The sequence below is a fragment of the Aedes albopictus genome, chromosome 3, assembly GCF_035046485.1.
Source record: "Aedes albopictus strain Foshan chromosome 3, AalbF5, whole genome shotgun sequence".
Taxonomy (NCBI): domain Eukaryota; kingdom Metazoa; phylum Arthropoda; class Insecta; order Diptera; family Culicidae; genus Aedes; species Aedes albopictus.
The window spans coordinates 303611845-303636762 of record NC_085138.1 but is presented as its reverse complement, the minus strand read 5'-3'; the positions used below and the strand labels follow the sequence as shown (position 1 = coordinate 303636762).

Genomic DNA, 24918 nt, shown 5'->3' with positions numbered 1-24918 from the left:
AAGGGGGGACGGAGGGGTCTGGCCAAAGTCTACGCTCCATACAAATTTCAAAAATTTTGTATGGACAAAAGTCTACGAGGGGGGGTCTGAGATTGCCGAAAAAAGTCTACGTAGTTTATGGACAGCGCCAAACCTGGGTGATCATTTGACATGAGTCTCGGTGGAGTATGCTGACAATTACGTCAGAGATCATTTTTATGCTCGAATTTCGGGCTACATTTCAGAGCTATCCTTACTTATTCGCCCTCCTCATCATGCTCTCCCTTTCTCTGGCAAAAATAATCAATTTAATAAAAATAAATCAAGGTGATTTTATTTTGAAACACTTAGACAGGAATAAAGGGTAATTCAATGTAATGTATTATGGATTATGTATTATGGGTCTACATCCGATAGGAGTAGTTTCAATGTAGGTTACAATAATTATCCGGACAGATGGGAAAGGCCATTCCTGAAAGCATTCTCAGCTGGGTTCTTGATCCGGTAATGTTTCAAGCTAGCCTTAGAGCCTATAGACACACGATCTCATTCTAGGCTAGATAGAGGAAACGCCATTTTGCGTGCCGTCGGTTTTAGGTTCGGTTCAAGAAAAAGCACCTTGATATCTTTTTTCACTAAAAAAAGGAATATAATTATCAGCAGACAGATAATGTTTGGATATGGAAGTTACCATAAGAGTTTGGAAAACAGCCGATTGAGGTCCGCAAACATCTTCAATGAGATGGTTTTTTTTTCTTTTGAACTGACATTTTGAAATTAGTTTGTTGTCCTAAGCTACTACCTCGTCGTGGGCTACTGTGTCACAAAGTATTAAAAAATGAGGTATGCAGCCAAATGTCAAACTTGGGTACCGGGGACCAAATGTAGTACTAGATGTGGTACCCGGTTTGAGCCCGAGTGCGACGACTTAATTTGGACTTTGGACGCCTGGTGGCTTCTCGTGCTTGGGCAGTAGAACCAATTTTTGCCTTTTCCATCTCTCCGGAAACTCGCCTCTATCCAAGCATCTCTGCATAACCGATCTGACCATGTCAGGGCTAGCTTCGATGGCCGCTTTAATAGCCACCGTCGGAATGCCATCCGGGCCCGGGGCCTTGTTCAGCTTAACCCTTTGGAGCCGGAGGGGTCATATATGACCCCGGAGATGAAACCGAGCATAACAAACGTGTTCGACACCAGCGAGGTTGCGTCGACAGCGGCGAAACAAATCGGCTCCAAAAGGTTAAGTGATTTCGCAATTGCGGCTAACTCATCATTCGTCACTGGGGGAACACTCGGACCAGGATGGTCTTGCGGTGTGGGTGCCCATGGTCTCAACTCGTGGTGCGGGAACAACGTTTCCACAATCCTCTGCAGTATCGCGGGAGAGCGTTCCGGTGGTGCAGATGTGCCTTTCGTTTTGCACATGACTACGCGGTATGGATCTCCCCAGGGGGTTGTGTTGGCCGTCTGACAGAGATCGTTGAAGCACGCCCGCTTATGCGCCTTGATCTCTTTGTTCAGTGCCAACTTTGCTGCCCTGTATGCCACCTCTCGCTCCGCTCTCGACTCATCGGTCCGGGCTCTTTGCATCCTTCTCCTTGCCCTGTGGCAAGATGCACGGAGCTCCGCGATTACTTGACACCACCAGTATACCGGTCTTCGTCCATTCCTGGGTATGGATCGCCTCGGCATTGCCGCATCACACGCTCGTCTCAAGGTACCAACTAGACCGTCGCTAGACAAGTAGTCTGTATTCTGCTCCATGAGCAGCCGCTCCTCAAATGCCGGCTTATCGAAACTCGAGGTTAGCCATCCTCAGTGAGTGTCGGTTATCCTCGACTGCTGCCGTCTACCGCCCTGTTCGATACTGTATCGAATCGCCAGGTGATCACTATGCGTGTACCCGTTATCAACTCTCCAGTCTGAGGTAGGGTTAAGCCCTGGGCTCCAGAAGGTCACATCAATGATGGACTCCGCACCGTTTCTGCTATATGTGCTTACACTTCCGACATTCGCGATCTCAACGTTCAATCCCGCCATAGCTTCGAGTAGAGCCCAACCTCTCTCGTTCGTAGAGCGACTGCCCCACTCGACCGCCCACACGTTAAAGTCCCCACCGATGACCAAGGGGCTCAGTCCAGCTAGTGCGCTTGACAGCGAGTCTAGCATGGACGAGAACTGACCTATCGGCCACCTAGGTGGGGCATAGCAGCTGCAGTAGTAGACCCCGTCGATCTTCGCAATCGCGAAGCCCTCGCACGTCGTAGAGATTATCTCCTGGACCGGGTACCGACCGGTCGTACAGATCGCCGCTTTCTTGGCCTTATCCGCAATCCAGTTCCCGTTATTGGGGGGGGGGGGGGATGCGGTATGGGTCCGAAAGAAGCGCGATGTCTGTACTCGACTCCGAGGCGGATTGCCACAACAGCTGCTGCGCGGCTTTTCGGCCGTTACATCCACTTATGCTTGGGAACTTAGGCCCACCCGTCACATGGCCTTTGTTCGCCGTGCAAATCAGACACTTTGGCGCCGATTTACACTCCCTGACGAAGTGGCCTTCTACTCCGCATCTTCTGCAGAGTTTGCTCCTATCAGGGCCTTTGCATGCCCACGACTTGTGGTCTCGTCCGAAGCACCTGAAGCATACTTCCGGTGGCTCACATACACTAAGCGGACACTCCGACCATCCGACTTCAACCATGCCCTTAGCAGTGGCTTTCTTCGCTTCCCCGACTGGAAGCTTGATCGTTGCGATCTGCGTACCTGCTGGGCCTCGCCTGATGTGGAGCTTCGGTGTTGACACGGGTAATGCGTCGAACTCTTGGCGGATCAAGCTGAGGTGTTGATGGCGTGACCAACACTTGAAAAAAATTTCCAAAGTGCTAGAACCAGCGTTTCAACTGGTCAGCCGGGTCGGTCAGCAACTGCCCAGACATGTCTTTCACGGGCATCGTAGCATTCATCTTAGTCCTACTAAGGCGAACTGAAACATCGTAGAGGAGACGGATGTCGCCGGTGTTTGCGGCTTTCTCGCCTTCGTCGGCTGGGGAGTCCGCCCACGCTCTTTTGTCCCGTGTACATAAGCGTTTCACTTCCTTCTCGAGAGCCGAATAGCTCTGACGGGCTACGGCTTGGATCCTCGTGTTTTCGCTCGCTCTAGCGTTCCTTCGCTCCTCTATCTTCCTCCAGGTATCATCTGTGATCAACTGCTTTCTTCGGGTGCATAGCTCATCCAAATTGTTCTCGCCGGTGGCGATGAAGGCGTTCTTGATGGCGCTCCATTGATCTTTTACGCTTCCACCTTCTGGAATATTCACAGCTCCGTTCTCTAGCTCCTCGTCGAAGGACCTTTTCACCGCAGCTTCTTCCAGTCGGCATGTGTTGAACCGGCGCCCGATTTTCTCCTCCTGTCGATTTGTCCTAGCAATGCGCAGTCGGATCTCGCCGATTAGGAGATGATGGTCGGACGCAATATCGGTGCTACGTTTGTTCCGCACATCAAGAAGGCTCCGTCTCCATTTTCGGCTGATGCAGATGTGGTCGATTTGATTTTCCGTGACGCCATCGAAAACTCTGCAAACGGCTCTCCGTTTTTGCTCTTGAGCCGCACCTCCTTGGTGAACAGACGCTCGAGACGTACGTCCTCAATCTAGCTGAAGTTAGAAGGACAACAGTGCCCAGGCTGCACTGCATCGTATACATCACCGCGAAGAAGGTACGAACACCCTCCAACATTCGAAAGATAATGGCACGTCGATCGTTGCAAGTTTTTCGCTTGACAGTCAGTAGATACCTACTTACCGATCAGACTAAGGCCTGGGTGGCCTCTACTGTACATAGTAGCCGTCTCCATTCCACTCGGTCCATGGCTGTGTGTCTCCAGTTCCGCACTCTGCGTAGGGTTCGCAGATCGTCTTCCACTTGGTCGACCCACTTAGCTAGCTGCGCCCCACGACTTCTTGTACCGGTCGGATGACTCTCGAGAACCATTTTAGTCGGGTTGCTATCCGACTTCCTGATGACGTGACCCGCCCACCGTAGTGTCCTGATTTTCGCGGTGTGGACGATGGTTGGTTCTCTCAGCAGTTGATGCAGCTCGTGGTTCATTCGCCTTCTCCAAGTCCCGTCTTCCATCTGCACTCCGCCGTAGATGGTACGCAACACCTTCCGTTCGAAAACTCCAAGGGCGCGTTGGTCCTCTGCACGTAGGCTCCATGCTTCGTGCTCATAAAGGACTACCGGGCTAATCAGCGTTTTGTAGATAGTTAACTTCGAAGTAAGGGGCTGTCCATAAACCACGTGGTCATTTTTTGGGAGATTCCGAACCCTACCACCCCCCCCCCCCCCGCGTAGTTTTTTGTTCATACAAAAAAAAAATAATGTATGGACCGTGGTCTTTGCGCTAACTAGAAACCGTGGAATCCACAGCATCCCCACAGTTGTCTCAGGAAGGAGTATTTGTTAGAGAAGGGGAAATGCGTGAATCTTGGAGCCACCTTTGGTAGGTGATATGAACCACTAGTTATATGAAAATAGACGACACGGTCTTCGTCCCGATTATGATTTATTTGGTCGCGATAGTAATGGTAATGCACATACGTTGTAACCTGTCGGTTACATCCTCAGATTTTTGTGTTTGTATGAGCCGAATGTTGGCAGAAATTTCATGTTTTTTTAATGTAAATGTCAGAAGGTCCCACACGACTGAGAGGGTTACTCCGCTACCAATATTAAAACCTAGCATTACTGAAGGGGTAGAACATGGCCATCGTTATTTTCATGTTTATGGGTGTCATGGCCGTGGATTTTGTCCCATGGGCGCTGCCATCTTCCAAATTGAAGATTTTTTGGCAGAAGTATTCAGGCGTCCGTGTGAGTCATATCGATCTTCGTGATTGTTGAAAAGTAGTGTCCGCGGTGGTTTTTCTACCACCCCTCCCCCCTTTTATGGAGGGATACCGGGATTGCGGCCTACTCCCGTTCAGGTAATTTGGTCCCTAATCGAAAATCTCCGACCATCCTGACGGAACAATATATTTCCTCTAGGACCTCTTGCCGTATTTTAAAATACGGTCCTCACACGGGTCGGCTCGGAAGTCAAAATGGCTTCCGAGTCTAAATGCCAAGGACACCCCGTCGTCCGATTCCGGACGAATCCCTCGGGCCTCCGGCCCTAATTACCCAGGAGGGCCTCTCTCGGCACGGTCACTCCGGTCTCGTCCTGGGCCGTGCCGATTTTGTCAACGAGAGGAGACGCCTGCATTCGCCTACGACCCCAGCAAAGCCGCTGGACAGATTCCGATGCCATTTCGGACCAATGGACATCCCCGAGCCGCCCCGCGGCGAGATTCCGGCCCCACGGTAGGGCTATCGCAATCGTGCGTAACCGTGTGGGCCAACGTCGGAGTACAACAGTGAGTAAAAGAACGATCGATCGCCTCTCATACACTCCACACCAAATGTGAACCCCACACCCACACGCCACAGGATAGGGCAAATAAATGTTGTTGAAAGAACATGAAAATTCCGGAGTTTCCATACTTTGTCCGCGTCCCCTTGATCACCCAGTAGTAAGCCGACTCTGAGACCCAGCTCGAGGAGTTTCTTGCTGCTGCTAGCTTGTACGGGTAAGTAGTTGGCAGGCAGCTAGTTACAGATGGCGCCCAACTAAAGTTTTCGCGAACGGTGATCAAGGTGGTTTCGTAAAGTATGAAAATCTACACGGATTTTCCGACTGGTGGTGGGAGGGATCCGTACTTCGTACGTATACTCAAACCGACATTAAAAACAAATCCGATAAAAACTTGTAAAAGTTCGGAAGTTTTGCATTCCAAAATAAGAGGTCCTGAACGGACACACCACCAAAATTTATCTCGTTTCAAACATTTTAATTTGTACGTGATCGTCAAATCCATGTTGAAACTTTTAATCATAATATTTCTATACATACTTACCAAATGTGATGCTTACCTGTGATACTAGTTTATAAAATTTACACTTAGTCAGCTCACTTATACTTACCATTCACTGTGATACACGGATTTACGCGAAATACTGACATTGACAGATTTCTCAAATTTTTCTACACCCTATTTACCCTCCAAGCCAAATGGGCCTGAGAGGGTTAAACAAATTTACACACTTTATTTACAATTGTTTTACCTTAATGCTAAACAACCGGGATCACAAGCCGGACCACGTCGGAGGAACTTCGCGTTGTCGAGGGATTACTACATTCTTGCCCTCGGAACAGCCTTTCGAACTCCCCGGCTGGCCGCAACACGTAGATCTCCGGAAGCTTAAGGGCCGATTGTCCTGAAAAGAAAAGTAAGGCAATCGTTAATCAATTTGCAGGTACAATGAAATTTTCAATGATGAGATTCATTGAGACCTTAATTGATTACGGGGAAAACCACCCCCACTCGCATGAGTACAAGTTTGACTTGACTCATTGACCGACAATTTCTGTCATTTCTCGCAGTAAAAGTGATCGTTGAGGGATAAATCGACCGACCTGATCCTCTTTCAGATCACTTACTGCAATAAGAATGACCGAATTGCCCACTTGTCACTTCGTGACAATTTCACGATTATGTCCAAATGATCATTCATTTTAACCCGTAATTATATGCACTACACTTACCTTATTTCCATCTTGAGAAATCAAGATGAGATTGAAGGCCATTCCCTGATTTGTTTTGGGTAACTGCAGGCCATCTTTTCCAAAAAAAGATCGCGACCTAGCAGCATCACCCTAACTGACTCCAGTCAAATCACCTATACAAAGACAAAAAAATGCATTCGTTATGTTTATTTCATTCGTACTTACCAATCACTAGTTCTTCTGAAAACGATCTTACTATTCGTGATCACAACACAATTTTGTCAACAAAACATAACATAACCATAGTGTTTATGTCGGTATGTTATCATTTTGACAGAAACATGACAGATTCCAATCTGTCACTCGATGATCGACTGTCGATCATCAGTGATCGTTTTGCCCGCCGGTAAATCTCGCCCGCGCGAGGGGTACCGCGATGTAAGATCGAAAGCGATCTAATTGTAAATAATGTGCAAAGTGTAAATAAGGTTCTAAAATAAGTTTGCTGCAGCATTGTAAATATAATTATTTGTTCGTTTACCCAAGTTACGGGATATTTTTTAATATTTATTTAAACTGTTTATGGTAGTAGTGCATGTTTTAAAATTTATTTTTATTTATTATTTTAATTTGTATGTATAGTTTCATTATGGTTACGCGCGTTTATAATTACATTTTAAATTGGAAATTGTTTGTCTATTTGTATTGTATTGTTTGAGCCGAAGATGGGTTTGGAAACAAACAAAAAAATGCAAAACCACTTCGTACTTTACATTTTTTTCATCGGAGGAGTGGATAATGTAACCTGTCGGTTACATCCTCAGATTTTTGTGTTTGTATGAGCCGAATGTTGGCAGAAATTTCATGTTTTTTTAATGTAAATGTCAGAAGGTCCCACACGACTGAGAGGGTTACTCCGCTACCAATATTAAAACCTAGCATTACTGAAGGGGTAGAACATGGCCATTAGACCGGCCCACATTTGTATGGCGAGAAAGAAAAGTTGGAAAAATTCACGGGGCACCCTCTAGAATCGTACCTTTGGATGAGAAGAAAAATCTGTGAAAGATTCAGCTCAATCGGTTTAAAACTGAGCTGGCGCAAATGAGATGAAGGTTTGTATGGGATTTTCAGTCTAAATATATGGGAAATCGGATGACCTACAGTCTCTCACTCAGTTCGCCGGTTCAGCGAGTTCGATTTAGCTCAGAATTGAAGGAATGGTAGTTGATACCCTAAGGAACAACTTTGTAGAAGACCATACCATGATAAAATTTTATTTTAGTTGCGGTTTCAGCTAACGAAAGCTGGATGAGGACATCTTCCCCCGTTTACTCTCGGTTGTTACATGTATCACGTGTTTGTCGGTCGAAGCTTGCACGCTACATCATAGGCAGCTTTGAAATTCTTCATTGTTTCGATACCCGCCCACGTGCGTGAGCAATTGAAATGAAGGACAACATAGCCGCCTATGATGTAGAGCGCAAGCTTCGAACAGCAAACACGTGCTGCATATAACAACCGAGAGTAAACAGGGGAAGATGTCCTCATCCAGCTTTCATTAGCTGAAACCGCAACTATATTAAGTTTTATCATTATATGGTTTTCAACAAAGTTGTTCCTTAGGGTATCAACTATCATTTTTTCAATTATGAGCCAAATCAAACTCTTTCAACCAGCGTGCTGAATGCGAGACTGGAGGTCATCCAATTTCCCATGTATTTAGACTGAAGATTCCATACAAACCTTAAACTCATTTGCGCCAGCTCAGTTTTAAACCGGTTGAGCTGAAATTTTCACAGATTGCTCTTCTCATCCAAAGGCACGATTCTAGAGGGTGCCCCGTGTAATTTTTCGACATTTTTGTATTTGGGCCAGTCTAATGGCCATCGTTATTTTCATGTTTATGGGTGTCATGGCCGTGGATTTTGTCCCATGGGCGCTGCCATCTTCCAAATTGAAGATTTTTTGGCAGAAGTATTCAGGCGTCCGTGTGAGTCATATCGATCTTCGTGATTGTTGAAAAGTAGTGTCCGCGGTGGTTTTTCTACCACCCCTCCCCCCTTTTATGGAGGGATACCGGGATTGCGGCCTACTCCCGTTCAGGTAATTTGGTCCCTAATCGAAAATCTCCGACCATCCTGACGGAACAATATATTTCCTCTAGGACCTCTTGCCGTATTTTAAAATACGGTCCTCACACGGGTCGGCTCGGAAGTCAAAATGGCTTCCGAGTCTAAATGCCAAGGACACCCCGTCGTCCGATTCCGGACGAATCCCTCGGGCCTCCGGCCCTAATTACCCAGGAGGGCCTCTCTCGGCACGGTCACTCCGGTCTCGTCCTGGGCCGTGCCGATTTTGTCAACGAGAGGAGACGCCTGCATTCGCCTACGACCCCAGCAAAGCCGCTGGACAGATTCCGATGCCATTTCGGACCAATGGACATCCCCGAGCCGCCCCGCGGCGAGATTCCGGCCCCACGGTAGGGCTATCGCAATCGTGCGTAACCGTGTGGGCCAACGTCGGAGTACAACAGTGAGTAAAAGAACGATCGATCGCCTCTCATACACTCCACACCAAATGTGAACCCCACACCCACACGCCACAGGATAGGGCAAATAAATGTTGTTGAAAGAACATGAAAATTCCGGAGTTTCCATACTTTGTCCGCGTCCCCTTGATCACCCAGTAGTAAGCCGACTCTGAGACCCAGCTCGAGGAGTTTCTTGCTGCTGCTAGCTTGTACGGGTAAGTAGTTGGCAGGCAGCTAGTTACACATCATGGACCATGGACTAAACTACCAGAAATGCCAGACACTTTCTAGAATCTTGTGTGAAATTTTAAAAAAATAGCTTATCTTTGTATTGTATCTTTTGTTAACTGCCAAAAGATCTTGAATCGATTAACAAATGGATAAGAAAATCAACGAGATACAGTTTGTCTAAAATCTCTCAATCAGTCGAATAAATTAGCTCCGAAGTACTTGGTATTCATGGTTATGGTGTAAAAAGGACAAAAATAATATATCTACTATGCTAATCAGTTTTGGAATTAGCTAGTTATTTTGGCTGTCCAGCACTTGCATTTTTCCTACAATATATAAATTCAAAGCTTTCATTTAACATATTGTTAGTTTTCATAGAACTCCTGTTTATTTGTAATTTGTTATTTACAATTTTATTGAAAACAATAACCTGCTAGTATACACTTTATATGAGGTCAGCATTATTAATTGAACAATAGTTTCCCATAGACTGGTCAAAAGCTCATGCAAGATAACAAACGAATATAATAGGAATTTATTGAAATACTCTTCGAAAGATATCTCAGTACTCAAATGTTCAATCGAAATAAAATTTCAGGGCCTTTTACAAGGATACTGTGGCTTTCATTTGGTGCTAAGAGAACCCAAATCGGTTGACAGACGGCTGAGATATTTATTATGATACACTTTATTAAAAATCTCAAAAAGTTTAGTTGTATAACTCCTAAGTACTCTTCGTAAGATATCTCAGTAACCAAATGTCCAATCGGAAAAAAAAATTCAGGGCGTTCTACTAGGATATTGTAGCTTTCATTTGCTGCCAAGAGAACTCAAATCGGTTGACAGACGGCTGAGATATTCATCAATATGCTAAATGTCAAAAATCTCTCAAAAAGCTAACCTATATTACTTCAAAGTACTCTTCGAAAGATATCTTGGTAACCAAATGTCCGATCGTAATTTAACTCAATAGGGTTCTACTAGGATGTTGTAGCTTTCATTTGCAACTAAGAGAATCCAAATCGGATATCAGACGGCTGAGAAACGTGCGTGACTTTTTTTGTAACATACGCACACACACACATACACACACACACACGCACAGACATTTGCTCAGTTGGTCGAGCTGAGTAGATTGTATATAAGACTCGGCCCTGCGGGCCTCGGATCGAAAATCGGTTTTTCGAGCAGTATTTATACCCTTCGTATGGGTGTAAGAAGGATAAAAATTCTTTCGGCTCCGTATGCTCTCAGGCGCATGAACCTTTTAAATAAAGATGAAGGAAAAAAAAGTCAAAGTAATTTTGAACATGATTTAGGTGAAACTTTAACAAAAATATTTGTATGTAAACTTAACCCAAAGTTGCCAACTTTTCAAAAAAAAAATGAAAATAAACATACGACAGTGTCGCTGAAAATTAGGTCGACCAAATTTTAAGATGAGAGCGGTAATATAACCTATATTCTTTTAGCTTTCAACTGCTTTTTACCGAACTTGGATAAAAAATGTAGAAAAAAAGTTATTAAGTAAATTATCTCTTGATGTCATCGACCAAAAGTTTGGGGTTACCCCTCAATACCTATGATGTATCAGCCAAAAGTTTGGGATCACTTTCGTAAAACATGGAAAATGATTTGACGATATCTTTGTCATCTTTGTCGATGATGACTGCTTTGACTTCACTACCGTAGTCCTCTAGTAGAGGGACCACATCAAGCTACCTCTCATTCGTTAAAGCTGTTTCGAGTTTCTTCGCATAAGCAAATAAGACATCCGGTTGCTTCAGTAGTCGCTTTAAGTTGAACTGTGATGGGCGCAGGTGCCGTACATTGTTTGTGATGGAGCGTTTTGGGCGCAGCAAAAGCAGGGTCAAGCAGAGTCGATGGTAGCGCCACGAAAGGTCTTATCGTTGATAATGTCGGAGAAATGTCGTCCATCAATCAGAACGTGGCTGATTTGCGTTTCTGTTTGCTGTAATAACCTCCGGGTGCTGGAATAAAATCTCCAAATCAACATATTTCAAGGGGCATCCAAATGCAATTCCAAACCCGCTGAAGCTGAAAGATTTGCAGTTCCTCGCTAGTCGCTTTTTTGAAATTATTAATATAGTAACGATTGACTGCCATTTAAATTTGATTGCATTATCCTGAAAACTTCATAAAGTACACCGGGGGAAGTTGAAACGGGTGGGTTTAAATTAAACAGAGGGTTAATATGATGTTATCTCATCAAGATAAATAAAGAATTTGAATATCATAACACATAGTTTTTAATTCAAACAGTGTTTTGGGAAAGAAAAAAAAAATACAAATTGTTTTGAAAACTATTTCAAAACTTCGCGTTTCATCTTGCCCCGGTGCATCTTACTTGGTCTTCTAGTTTACATATTATGAAGTGAAAAATAAATACCAACTTCGTTGATAGCATGAATTTGTACATTATGTGACAAACACTATACCCAATGAGTCCAGAAAATTCTACGACTGGAACGGGAGTTGATAATTATGGTGGGTGCTAATTCTAACCCTTCATTTCCAGATTGGCGATCCAAGCACTTATCCAGTAGGCCAACTAATTAATTACAATAGTGCAACATATTTAACGCGCGAAATAATTACAAATGGTTTCTTTATAGTTCATAATCCATGATTTAACGTCCTCTAACCCAATGTCACTGCGATAACGATAAAATATTTTTTTTTCTATATTTTTGAATAACTCTAATATAAAAATGCATTTGAAATTTCTATCACAAATATACATTTTCGTATTACGTATTAATTTGTAATATGATGCAAATGGTAAAATTACAATTCACAATATTTCCAGAAAACTGAAAAAAATGCTTAAAAATCTTCAAACGGGCTGACAATTCGATGTGCTTGTTAAAAACTTTTATAAGGGATTTCCTAATATGTCGAAATTCAATCCTCTTATGTTGGTCCACGTTGCATTTTAAGGATACTATCTACAGAAACCGTATGGCAGTATTTAATATCTGGTTTGGTTCACGCATGGTTATGTTTGTTGCTAGTGGTGTCATTGATACCTGTTGGTAGCATCAGGCTCTACCTTGCCATTTGCGGAAACCTAATAAACTACAACATGCCCACTGCTTGCAAGTTGAACCGCAACCACATGGTTCATTTTGAATGTTATATTATTTAAACTAGATAACAAAATGTAACTTCTACGCATCGCATTTCCGTTCGAATGAATTTGTCGGGCTGCATACATAAATCCGATACGGCATAGCGGCGAAATTTGTGACATAGGCATTTTTGTTTTAATGTAAACACAGACGAGACTTCGCACAACCACACACAAACGTAAAAGAAATGTGGGTAGTGTTTTGACGGAGATTGTGTTATGATACATTTGTATTCAGTGATGAATGTACCTAGAAGAATGTGCAAGTCGTCTTGTGTTTTTTTTTTCTGTACTGAACTTATTAATTTAGCAAACAAGAATGTATGATACAATGGAGGCGCATGGTTAGCAATCTGTCGTGGCTTCGATTTAGCACGAAAACTCGCGGAGATATGAACACAAAATTTTCATAGGGTAATCTGGGGTAATACGCACCCCCGGGGCAAAACGCCCTCACGCTATTTCATTATATAAGTGAAGTTCCATTCGATACAAGCAAACTAGACGTAAAATTGAGCCGGAAAAGCCCAATAATGCAAAGAATATTCGAATGAAAAGCGAGGGAAACGATGATTTTCCACATTTGGAAAGATTGCCTAATTTGAAGCGCACGCAATTTAAACAATTTCGCGCTGATTATATGGAATCAACCTATTACCTAGGCAGCATCCATTTATTACGTAACGCTAAAATCGACTTTTTAAACCCCCCCCCCCCCCCTCCTCCAACCGTAACGCTTTTTTGTATGAAAACACGAAAATTTTTGTATGGGCCGTAACTCTCGGCCATACACCCCCCTCCCCCTGTAGCGTTACGTAATTTGTGGACGGTGCCTTCCCATCCGCCTCCTACTCCTTCCATTTGCTGAGGTAAATGAGATGGAGATGGAGCCGCCTGGTATTTCATTAGAATACAAAGCGGAAAATGCCAGAGGTCGTATTGCCCCACCTCAAGGTGCGTTTTTAGCACCCAAAACGTAACAGTTTTTTAAATTGTTAATTTGATTCGGTAAAATTTATATCACGCGGACCAAAAGGTGGCGTCTCTTGATCAAATAAGTAAAGTAACTTTCAAAACGCAAGACACCCATAAAATCGTCTTAATCTTAGCTATAGGGTCACGTTTGCTTAGGGGGTGCATATTACCCCACCTTCCCCTATGTTTATTTTTCTTGGGGTTACCCCAAACTTTTAATCGGGACATAAAACTCGTCACGTCGTTTGTTCGGATGCGACAAACTTTTTGATGTGAATATCACCAGAATCAGGCAAAATTTTAGAATACTTTCTGCAGAGAAGATGTTCTCCACACCCATACCTTGCCCATAGTGGACAATATAGTTTGTGACTGATTCACTAGGTGGCGTACACGATGCTGCAAAGATTACATATTGTCACGATCTATGAGCTTCATTTACAATGCGACAAAAAATTATTTCCCTGGAATCTTGACAATGGTTAACAATTTATAGTACTTTTCTTCGGCAGAGTTGTTAATCAATACATTCAAAAGTCGATGTATGTAGTATTTTATTTTCTTATGTTTGTATTTTTGTCTATTTGTATGTTTATATGTATGTATGCCGGAACATAGGCATAACTCTGGAATGCGTCAAGAAATTTCAATCAAATTTGACATACATATTCCTTAGGATGTGGAGGTGGAAGTAGGGGTATTGGAATTCAAGATGGCGGCTCAGGTTCCAAGATGGCGGTCAAAACTCCAGAATATATAATTTTTAACGGATACTATGCAATATGGGTATCTATCGATCGGGCTTCATAAGTAGAACTCAAAAATGAATATCCGACGCCATTTTGAAATCCAAGATGGCGGATCATTTCCAAGATGATGACCATCGAATGGTAGTTTGAGCTGTGTTACCATGCAATTTGGGTATCTATCGATAAGGCTTCAAGAATAGAAGTCAATAATCGATATTTGACTCTATTTCTAAATTCAAGATAGTAGACCATATCCAAGATGGCCGCCATGGAATGGAAGTTTGAGGCTTTATGAGTAGAACTCAAAAATTAATATCCGACGACATTTTGAAATCCAAGATGGCGGCCACGGAATGGTAGTTTGAGCTATGATACCATGCAATATGGGTATGTATCGATCGGTCTTTATGTGTTGAAGTCAAAAATCGATATTTGACGCCATTTTGAAATCCAAGATGGCGGACCATATCCAAGATTACGGCCACAGTATGGTAGTTTGAGCTATGAGACCATGCAATATGAGTATATATCGATCGGGCTTTATGAGAGTAAGGGTGACCCTCTAGAAGGTAGATGGTAGGGTAGCGGGTTGGGTAAATGGTGGAGCAGATGATCGGGTAAAGGGTTTGGGTGAAGGATAGAGTAGAGGGAGTGGAATAGATGGTTAGGGTAGAGGATATGGTAGACGGTAGGTAAGAGGGTAGGATAGAGAGTAGGATTGAGGGTAGGAAAAAGGTTAGAGTTGAGAGTAGGGTAGACAGTACGATTACGTACCGTAGGGTACGGCAGTGGTTATGGTAGAGGGTAGGGCAGATGGTAGGGTTGAAGGTTATGATAGAGGGTTGGAATAGAGGGCAAAAAAAAAACAGTAAGGTAAAGGCTAGAGAGTAGGGTGAAGAATTAATATGAGATTAGATGAGCTGAGATTCTTTTTTGAGATACCTTCAGGAATTCTTTCCAGGATTTCTTCAGGCATTCCTTTCGAGAATCTTCCCAGGTTTATTCTCGGAATTCCTTCAGATATTACTTTCGAGATTGCTGTATGGAATGCTCCGGAGTTCCCTTCAGGGATTTTTGCAGGGGTTGCTTTGGAAAATCCTGAAAGAATTCTTTAGTTATTTTTCTGCATTCCTTCAGGGATTTGTGTTGGAATTCCTTCAAAGATTCCTTGCAGGATTCCTGATGTTATTATTTAAGGGATTCCTCCCGAAAAAAATATGAAAAATATATGTTTTTTCCGAGATTTTTTTAAGGCAATCCTAGATCATAGAGACATCTTTTATGGTTCTTGCAGGAATACCTGCTCAGCTTCTGGCCAGCATTCCTGACATGATCTCTTTAAGGATTCCATCAGATATTCTTTACGGGATTCCTTCAGGAATAGCTTCAGGGATATCTGTCAGAATTGCTTTAAGAAATCCTGAAAGGATTCTTTCAGAAATTTTAACCAGCATTCTTTCACGGATTTCTTTTGCAATTACATCACAGATTCGTTTTAGTATACTTTCAACGTGTTTTGTCGAAACATATTCAAAGAATGCTAATGGATTTTTTTCTACGAGCCAGGGTCCTCGCTCGGGATTTATACAGCAATTCCTCCCGGGATTTCTTCTGTGATTATTTCAGGGATTCCTACCAAGCTTTCAGCTGAGATTCCCTCAGAACTCTACCAGATATGCCTCTCAGAATTCCTTCTGTAAATCCTCCCGGGATTCCTTTAGGGATTTCTACCGGGAATGTTCTTCACCACAGCGTTATGTTTTTTAGACTTGTGTACGTTATTCTATTCTATAGGATCGAATGAAATTGAATTTTTGGGTAGTTTATAATTTTTCATGTAGCCGAATGACACATTATCTTTTCGATTTAACTTTAATAGTTCCCAGAATAATACCATAAAGTCCACATATTGTTAACGAATAAAAAATCATGGAGTAGTACAAACATGAATGGAGAAGCCGTGTAGAGTATGTCTGGTTGAAATTTTATATCAAAACATGGAATGATGATGAACCTGGGCGTGTTAGTGGAATACCTGTACGTACGAGACACCGAAGACGACCTTATAGTTGTCGAAATACGTATCTGTCAAAGTATACAAGTTGAAAGGAACAGTATTTAACACGATTTTTTTTAAACATGCAAAATTTCTGAAAAGTTTACGTATGGTGAGTACGTAAAGAGAGTTTGTGGGGTGCTGAAGGAAAAACTCAATTACTTCATTAGAAATCATTATCTGTTTAAAATCTAACTTCTACAGTATTTTAACGTTCGGTTATGCTACACATAGTGTGCTCTGTTTATTTGGTTTGATAAAAAAATAAGAAATTCTGAATACTGTAGTCGAAATTACATGATGTTACAAGAACCATGCATTGCATACTTTTAGGTGTTCATATTTCTGCAACATTTTATTAGTCCTTTTTCTATTTTATTTGAGTGGTTATCATCTCTCTCACTTGCTTAGAGCTGTATTGTATCTATACGGATCAGAATATAACGACAGCGTAGAAGTTATACTGAAATAGAACTCGAGAAAACTACCAGATATTGCCCAAGTAACAATTATACTTTTATGGCAATCCTGAAGTAATTTCTAAGATTGAATTAGTTTATTAGCAATAAAGCTCTTTGTTCTGCAAATCCGAGATTAAACAGGCATAAAATATCCATAAGACTAATCTGGCCCGCTCTTCGGGAGATCTTCAAGGCTGCTTTTGAAGACGGCTTTGAAACTAGTTGTATTTATGTACTTACACTGATGATTGATTTTAAGAACTTCATAAAACTTTAACAAGAATAGCTTGAGGCATGTTGATCTTTTAGCTGTCTTTCTCAAAAGTGCTAATAGTGCATAATAAATGAAATCTTTTACCTAAGCATTATTCAGATGCGAACTAGTTTTGTTTCATGGATGAAATGTTAAATGAACTGTGAATTAATTTTCATCAAATTGAAATGGCTAAAGCATTAAAATTGCTTGACAGATCATTGATGACAGGGAATCAAAATTTTCCGTGCCATACCCACTTTGTCGTTGATATGCCACCCAAAACATACGAAAATGACAAAGCTCCTCAAAAATAATATCATTCATCAATATACGAAGACATAAATTTCCTATAAAAACAAAAGTCTACGCCACTTTTTCAATTCTTTCTAAACATGGCTGCCGTTCCAAGCGAACAAAACTCATGCAGCCGCCATCAATTGTTATTACCTTTAATCCAAACCACCTCAAAACAATGATGGAACCAAGTCGCCTTGCATGAAATCTACAACATTTATTGAAGATTGATTTTACTAGTGATAATCTTAAGGCAGATTTGTTCGTCTTAAATGAAACTTTTTCGTTTTATTCAAGAGTAACAGCCTTTGACAATTGTTTGTTTACCTTTTTGGAGCTAGAAAGTTGTTTCTGTACATTTTGCGTCAGGAAGTGCCGATTATATTATAGTTTCGTGTATTTAATTAGTGCATTACTAAAATTTACTAGTATTACACTATTTAGCATGAGCATGCGAAGAGTCACAGTAAGTACCCATTTCATTTTTGATTCAAGTTGCTGTGGCCTGTGTGAGTAACTGGCTGAAGGTTGAACGACAGCAGCAAGCTACTCGCATTTTTGATTGGCTATAAAATGAATATTTCGTCGATATGACTACTTTTGAGCACCAAAACGACTAAATTAACAGTGAGCAAAAATGTTTGAGTGTTTATATTTGCATAAGAAAGCCAATTTGTTGCATAATTTATTATTTGAAATAACAATAAGATAGTTCGTTTTTTCATTATTCCGCTTAGTTCTTGTTCTAGGGTAGAGGCTCTAGCTCAAGAATTGAAAGCTTTAAGAAGTTTTTAAAGGAGAACAACTCAGATGAGTTGTACTTTAATAAACGAAGCATAAACTTTTAATAAAAATGGTTGATGTTATGTGTTGAAAATAACTTCAAATATGTCTTAAAACTTATTATAAGATTAAATGCCTTAGTGAATCAAGTTGTTTTATGCGCGATTTTCATAATTAACTTGAAGAAAACTTAAAAACCGCATACGAACGGAGATTATTTTCTCTTGATAAAAACAACTATAAATGTTTCATGAACTCTTCATGCTATGATAAAGCTTCTATAAAAATAAACAAATCTATAAGGAATTTAAATTGTTACTTGGGTGAGGACCTACAATGAAGATTTTTTTTGGAACTACACCATAGACTTCCATTTTTTCGTCAAATCATGCTTATTTTATTGGAACTTGACAACAAATTTATTTGAAGATTTAAATTGTGAGACACCTTGGGCGTTAACGGGTTAAGATTCCTTCAGGGGTTCAGGGGTTCTTCCAGGAGTTTCTTCTTAATTAGCTAAAGTGGTTTCGTCTGGGATTCCTTCAAGAGCTCTTGACAGGATTCCTCCTTCTGGCATTTCTGGAGGAATACTTTCTGAGATTACTTCAAGAGTTCCTAGCTTCCTGCAAAATTCCTTCCGAAATTTCTCTATAAATAAATTGCCTACAGGCATGTACCTACAGGCACACGGTTAAGCGAGCGTGATTATATGCCATCAACCTCATTTTCCTTTGATTGCTGCTGCGAAGAGTTTGATGGAGCCCCATGGTATTTCATTTACAAGTCAAAACTGAAAATGCTAGTGGGTGGCCTCAGCCAAAAAGGCGCTTCACCTCTTACAATTTTCCAGCACCTGGTAATTGGTAAATCTTTTTTATGTTTTATTTCATTGAATAATTTAAATTTTCCGCGAACTTCAAATTTGAGTCTAAGGTTTCCATGCATATTTAATGAAAGTATCTGATTTTTTTAACTGGTGGAAAATGTGTTTCTTTTTTTACAAAAACCATTTTTAAACTAAATTTAAAAAAGCTGGTTTCTGGAAAAATGAAAAAGATTTTCTGCTAGGAAAAAAAAACCAGTAGAAACCTAGATTCTTATTCTAATGTGTATAGAATCGATTTTGGAAATATTGCTTCATTATTTGATGGAAAATTAAAAACCAAACAATTAGGAAATGCATCCACTTTTGACTTAGGTACCGATTGTTTCCGTTCTGTTTGTTATCATGCATTACACACATAAAAAAAAAACATATAGCGCTTATTATCTTCGTTTTGGAAAGGATGAAAGTGGGAGCACTACGCTGAAAATAGGTTCAGTTCCCCTATATGTTTGTCCTCTTAAACCTGTCCTTAACTGTGGACAGGGTTGTAAAGCGTTTAGGAAATAACGTTTATCTACGTTAATAACGTTATATTTCCCAGTTATATCTTCTTATGTGCAAATTTTCATCAGTGAATATAAAATGAAATTAATAAATGACCATATGACATATTCATGAAATTTTTCAACCCTGATTGAGAAAATGTTTCAAAAACAATAATGAAAATGTAAAGTTTGCTCATTGTCTTGGCGGTAGATGTTGTTTTTACTCAGTCAACGATGAACGTTTAAAAGACATATTGAAGTTATTAGTTTTCAAGTCTGAGACCTTGAGATAATTTTCTGTGGATAAACAATAAAAGAAATATACCGTCGTTGGGGATGATAATTGGTCAGAGATCAGAGATTGGGTCGAAACATTATGTAAAATATCTAATCAGATATTGCGAATATCGATTCAAAAATTGTATAGTGCCATCATCGTAGCTGCTAGCAGTTTCTGTAAAAATGTAGGTTTCTAGAGCAATTAGGTAGTTATTTTTTGATAAATCATGCCACTAGAGCAAACATTTATTAACTTGCTTTGTTGTCAATGCGGAACACATTCGGTTCCCTTGACCCATTCTCACCCCTTCGGGCAAAGATTAAGTAGAATCAACGCTTTCATTCAAGACTGCACAGCCAACAGTCGTTCCCAACAGTTATTTTTTTTGTTTTCTATGTCATTTCCGAAACGTTTTGCAACCCTGTCCACCATTAAGGAAAGGTTTAAGGGGACAAACATATAGGGGAACGGAACCCATCTTCAGTATAGTGCTCCCAGTTTCATCCTATCGAAAAAATAAGTTAATATAAGCGGTATACGTTTTGCTTTTTTTTTAAATTTTTGTATTTTTTGTTAGGAGTGAGCATGCATGATAACAAACCGAACGGAAACAATCGGTGCTGAAGACAAAAGTGGATACATTTCCTAATTGTTTGGTTTTTGATTTTTCGTGAAATAATGAAGCAATGTTTCCAAAATCGGTTTCCATTCACATTAGAGAAAAAATCAAGGCTTCTTTTGAATTTATTTCCTATCAGAAAATCCTTTTCATTTTCCAGAAACCATTTTTTTTTTGAACTTTTGTTAAAAAAGCGTTTCTGTAATAATGAATCATATTTTCCACCAGCTAAATAAATCAGATACATAAGTGAACCGATTTTGTCAGCCCCGAAAACGGAACACATTTTTTGCTCAGAACCTAAACAGTTTTACAAACTTTTTACCCCTTTATGTTCTGCAATTCAGCTGGAGTTTGAATATAAACATTAACAAATTAGTTAAAGTTTGGTTTTAAGATAACGAGAGCGAAAAGTTTGTCACAGAATAGGGCTGACAAAATCGGGTCCTTACTGAACTTCCATTGAATGTGTATGGAAACCTATTTATTTGATGAAAAATCAAAAATAAAACATGAGGAAATACATCTAGTTTAGACGATTTGGCATTCCAGTTAGATTCTACCGTGGACATTTCCCAAGTCCACGGAGTGGACTGTGGAGTCAGCAACTCCACAGAAAGGTTCAGAGCCTACAAAGCTTGATACCGCACCCTGTCTGGCTAAATTGTCGGCATTTTCATTTCCCAGAATTCCACAATGACCGGGTACCCAGTATAAAGATACCTCGTTCCTACTGTCCGATTGCTTCAGAGAAATAATGCATTCCCACACTAGCTTTGATTGACAAGTGAAAGCTTTGGAGCCGCCTGACTGTCCGAAATACAGAACTTGCAAACCTATAATTTCTTTTCAGACACACTCTAGAATGACTTGAATTTCCGTAATGGGAGCAGTGGGACTGCATCCCATTGGTATAGCCTTACTGATACCAGGGCAAAAACACTAGCTGCAGTACTTTCTCCCATCTTGGACCCATCAGTATAAAATACAATAGAACCTGGACGTAAACTTGGCCCACCAGCATCCCAAATATTACGGCTTGGTTTTACCACTTTGAAGGGAACATCATAGTTAGTCCTCGTTATGATCCAATCTTCTACTGTTTTTATGTCCATGTTTAACTTGAAGTCTTGGATGATTCTCAAATGTTCTACAAGATCCCCATCTAGGACTTAATTGTAACGTACTAACTGTTAAGCACTTTTTGCCGCTTGTAGTTTAACAAATTGGTGCAATGGCAATATATTGAGAAGGGCATCAAAAGCAACTGATGAAATGCTTTTCATTGCTCCTGTTATAGACATACAAGCAAGTCCTTGTAGCTTACTTAGCTTCTTTTGAGAGGTTACCCAACTAACATTTATTATGAATGCAAACGTCAATAAAGCGTCCTCAATACGGCTTGATGTTCAATTACTGTGTTGTACATATGGACGGAAGCTTCTATGCAAGCCCTATACCAATGAATCTGGCGAACTTAATCCACATGTATATGCTGCGCAAGCAGCTGCTATGCCACCAAGTCATAGATCTTTTCTCGGCTCCTATGTAACCACTAACTGAATAACATCTTGAGAAGGCGCTTTTTCAGCCTTTTCACAGTTGTTTAATAATAGTAAGACAGCATCCCCAAATCAATCGATTAAATATAATTAGGTTATGGATACCGTGATGCAATACATGTGGCACTGAAATTATCGCGTTTAAAATTGAACAATTAAAGTACTTGTCGCTACTTGGAATCAAACTCCTGATCTCTGTATCCATTGGTCCCGATGATGTCCTCGCTGCCACACTACTATATATAAATAGCATAGAAAACAACCCTTTTTTACTTTAGACAGGGCTTTATAATTGTGCCACAAGAAACCTTACCCAACTTCATCTTGCTGCAAAAGCTTGTGAAACGTCAAACGCAATAATGTTTACATTGAACAAGCTGTGTAGTTGCGCCAACAGGTTCATTATCTAGCTGAAAGAGTGTTCTTTAAACACATACGAAGCGCTGCTGTTTTGTGTACTTGGCAACATTAGGGTAACGGTTGAATTTTGGACCCCTAGAGGACAGTAGTTTGAATTTAAGTCAAGATCAAACAGATTCAGAGGGTATTTACAAATAATGATAATGTCAGTATGTTCGAAAAAGCCTCCACTGTCCGTTAAAAATACCCACAAGGTAATTTCTAGCTCAAAATTCGAAGAAAATAACTGATTTTTGAAGCATCAGTTTTCACTGTTTTGGACACCCCAATATATTTTAGACCCTCTTCAGTATATATTTTGGACACCCGGAGTTTAAACTAGTTTGAAACTATTTTGGAAGAATTTGCCGCTTGAATATGCTGGATCACATCCTTATTATTTGATTGACAAAGGCTGATTAGACGAACTTTGCGAATTTAATGCGCTAGCATGATAAACGTTTTTGTTTACATCTGCAAGTTTCCTCAGCACCGTAATCTCTTTTTGTAAACATGATGCGACACTCGCACGGATGACGAGATTGGCAAAAAATAATTTCAAGGCAAATAAGGATATCCCCAGTGAGGAAATGAAAGCTGCTCGTGCAGAGCAATCTTACTTAGCGAATGATTATAAATATTTCCGTCATCGTATCATTAAATCTATGTAAGTTGTGATAATACGACCCAGGGGGTCCAAAATATATAGGGGTCCAAATTATATTGGTTACCCTACACTCTTATTCTTATTCGATTTGCACATCTTCCGGCAAATCTTCCGGAGTTGGATTAAAGTGCAATAAAAGCAACCCAAATAATTTCACAGCACAGAGATGGATAGCTGTAAAGTATTTGTGTAGTAGCTATATATCCCGCTTAAAGTTTGTTTTGATAATAATCTTTACATCCGACAAGCCGTGTTGGTATAGCAACAGTTTCTTTATCACAGCTTCTAGTTGTAATGATATCGCATAACGGCCTTCAAAGCGTTGCTGGTTTGTGGATTTGTCAGTATTACGAATTGTACTGTATAGCAGCAGCTGTTTTGTTAGTGGGGACTTCTATACGATTTGTTCAAGTTCTCACATCTCCCGAAAATGGAATAGAGTTCAGTAAAGGCAGCCCCAGTGACAAGTGATTGATTTCTGAAAACCGAGTTTGACTGTTGCAATTCGATGGTTACACAACAGAAAGCAAATGACTGAAGCTTATAGCGTTGAAAATGTTAGTTGGGTACCTCATTTGTTTTGGGCCACCAAACAAGTGAAGCATAAATAATCGTAGGCCGGGCTATTGCAGCATAGATCCCTTGAATTATGTTAGATCTAAGACCCCAGGTTTATTTTAAGGCTTTGCTGCAGACCCAAAGGGCATTCCTACCCTTGGTTAAAACATTGTTCAAATGTTTTAAATCAGTCTTTTGTCCAAAGTTACCCCAAGATATTCAACTTCTTCCGAGAGCTGAATTTGAACTCTATCTAAAGAAGATTCCGTAAGATTTATTTTTAACCTTCTAGTAAAAGGTACAATTACAGTTTTTGAAGGGTTTACGTTTAATCCCTCCTCTCGGCACCATTTGAGGGCAACATTCAACGTAGATTGTAGCCGGCTGGATATCGAATCGTCATATTTTTCATGTATCAGAATAGCTACATCATATGCGTATTCAATAACCTCAAAGCCTTGATTGATGAACTTTTTAAGGAGTTGTGGACAGCGCTTCACAGATCTTACTGATAGTTGCTCACCTCCAAGAACGGAAAAGATCTCTCGATCTTTGAGCATCGATATTATTCATTCGATAATGCATTTAACCTGTAGGATGCTGTAGGATGCGTTATCGAATGCTCCTTTAATGTTGAGAAAAGCAACCACGGCTATTTCCTTGGCTTGAAACGATTTCTCAATTTTACTGACTAGCGACTGTAGCGCTGTTATGGTGGATTTGCCTGTTTGGTAAGCAAGTTGTAATTTACTTAGAGGCATTTCTAATAAGCTGGTAAACGACAGTCATCCACTATTTTTTCCATGATCTTTAACAGAACACAAGAAAGGCTTATGGGTCTGAAGGCTTTTGAAGTTGTTTTGTCCCGTTTGCTAGCCTTTGGAATAAAAACAACACGAACCTCACGCTACGCCTTAGGTATTTATTTATTTATTTGGTTAATCAACAGGCTTTTTTAGCCCCAATGATTTTATGTGTATACTTATTATCTAACATACAGAAAAATACAATTTTTCTAACAAACACGGTGCAGAAACATGAAACGAAATAATTAAACAATTAACAACTACACAGCAAACGCAATAAGCTATCAATGATCCAAAGAAAGGTATTCTAGATAAATTCAGGGTTCCCAGTAGCCAGTTCCCCGATGCACGAATTCCCGAAATAACAATCCAGTAGGCCAAGTAGATTCCATTACAGGTATTACAGGTATGTAAGCTAAAGCAATATTTCGGTTAAGAGCGGACAAATCGCCTCTTTTCCATGTTGAAGTAAAGCTGGAAAAATTCCATCTTTTCAGGCAGATTTGAAAGGTTGAAAAGAACTCACTGCCCATTCGACCATGGAAATGTGGAACACATTCGGTTCCCTTGACCCATTCTTA

General features: G+C 40.7%; 2 long non-coding RNA genes across 2 annotated transcripts; both read left to right on the top strand.

Moving 5' to 3' along the window:
- The first annotated feature begins 4587 nt into the window (after positions 1 to 4587).
- Positions 4588 to 5188, top strand: LOC134291417 (uncharacterized). The gene is made up of 2 exons (XR_009999084.1): positions 4588 to 4967; positions 5029 to 5188. It is a non-coding gene; the product is annotated as an uncharacterized LOC134291417 (long non-coding RNA).
- Positions 5189 to 8473: 3285 nt separating this feature from the next.
- Positions 8474 to 8913, top strand: LOC134291416 (uncharacterized). The gene is made up of 2 exons (XR_009999083.1): positions 8474 to 8692; positions 8754 to 8913. It is a non-coding gene; the product is annotated as an uncharacterized LOC134291416 (long non-coding RNA).
- The last annotated feature ends 16005 nt before the right edge of the window (positions 8914 to 24918 follow it).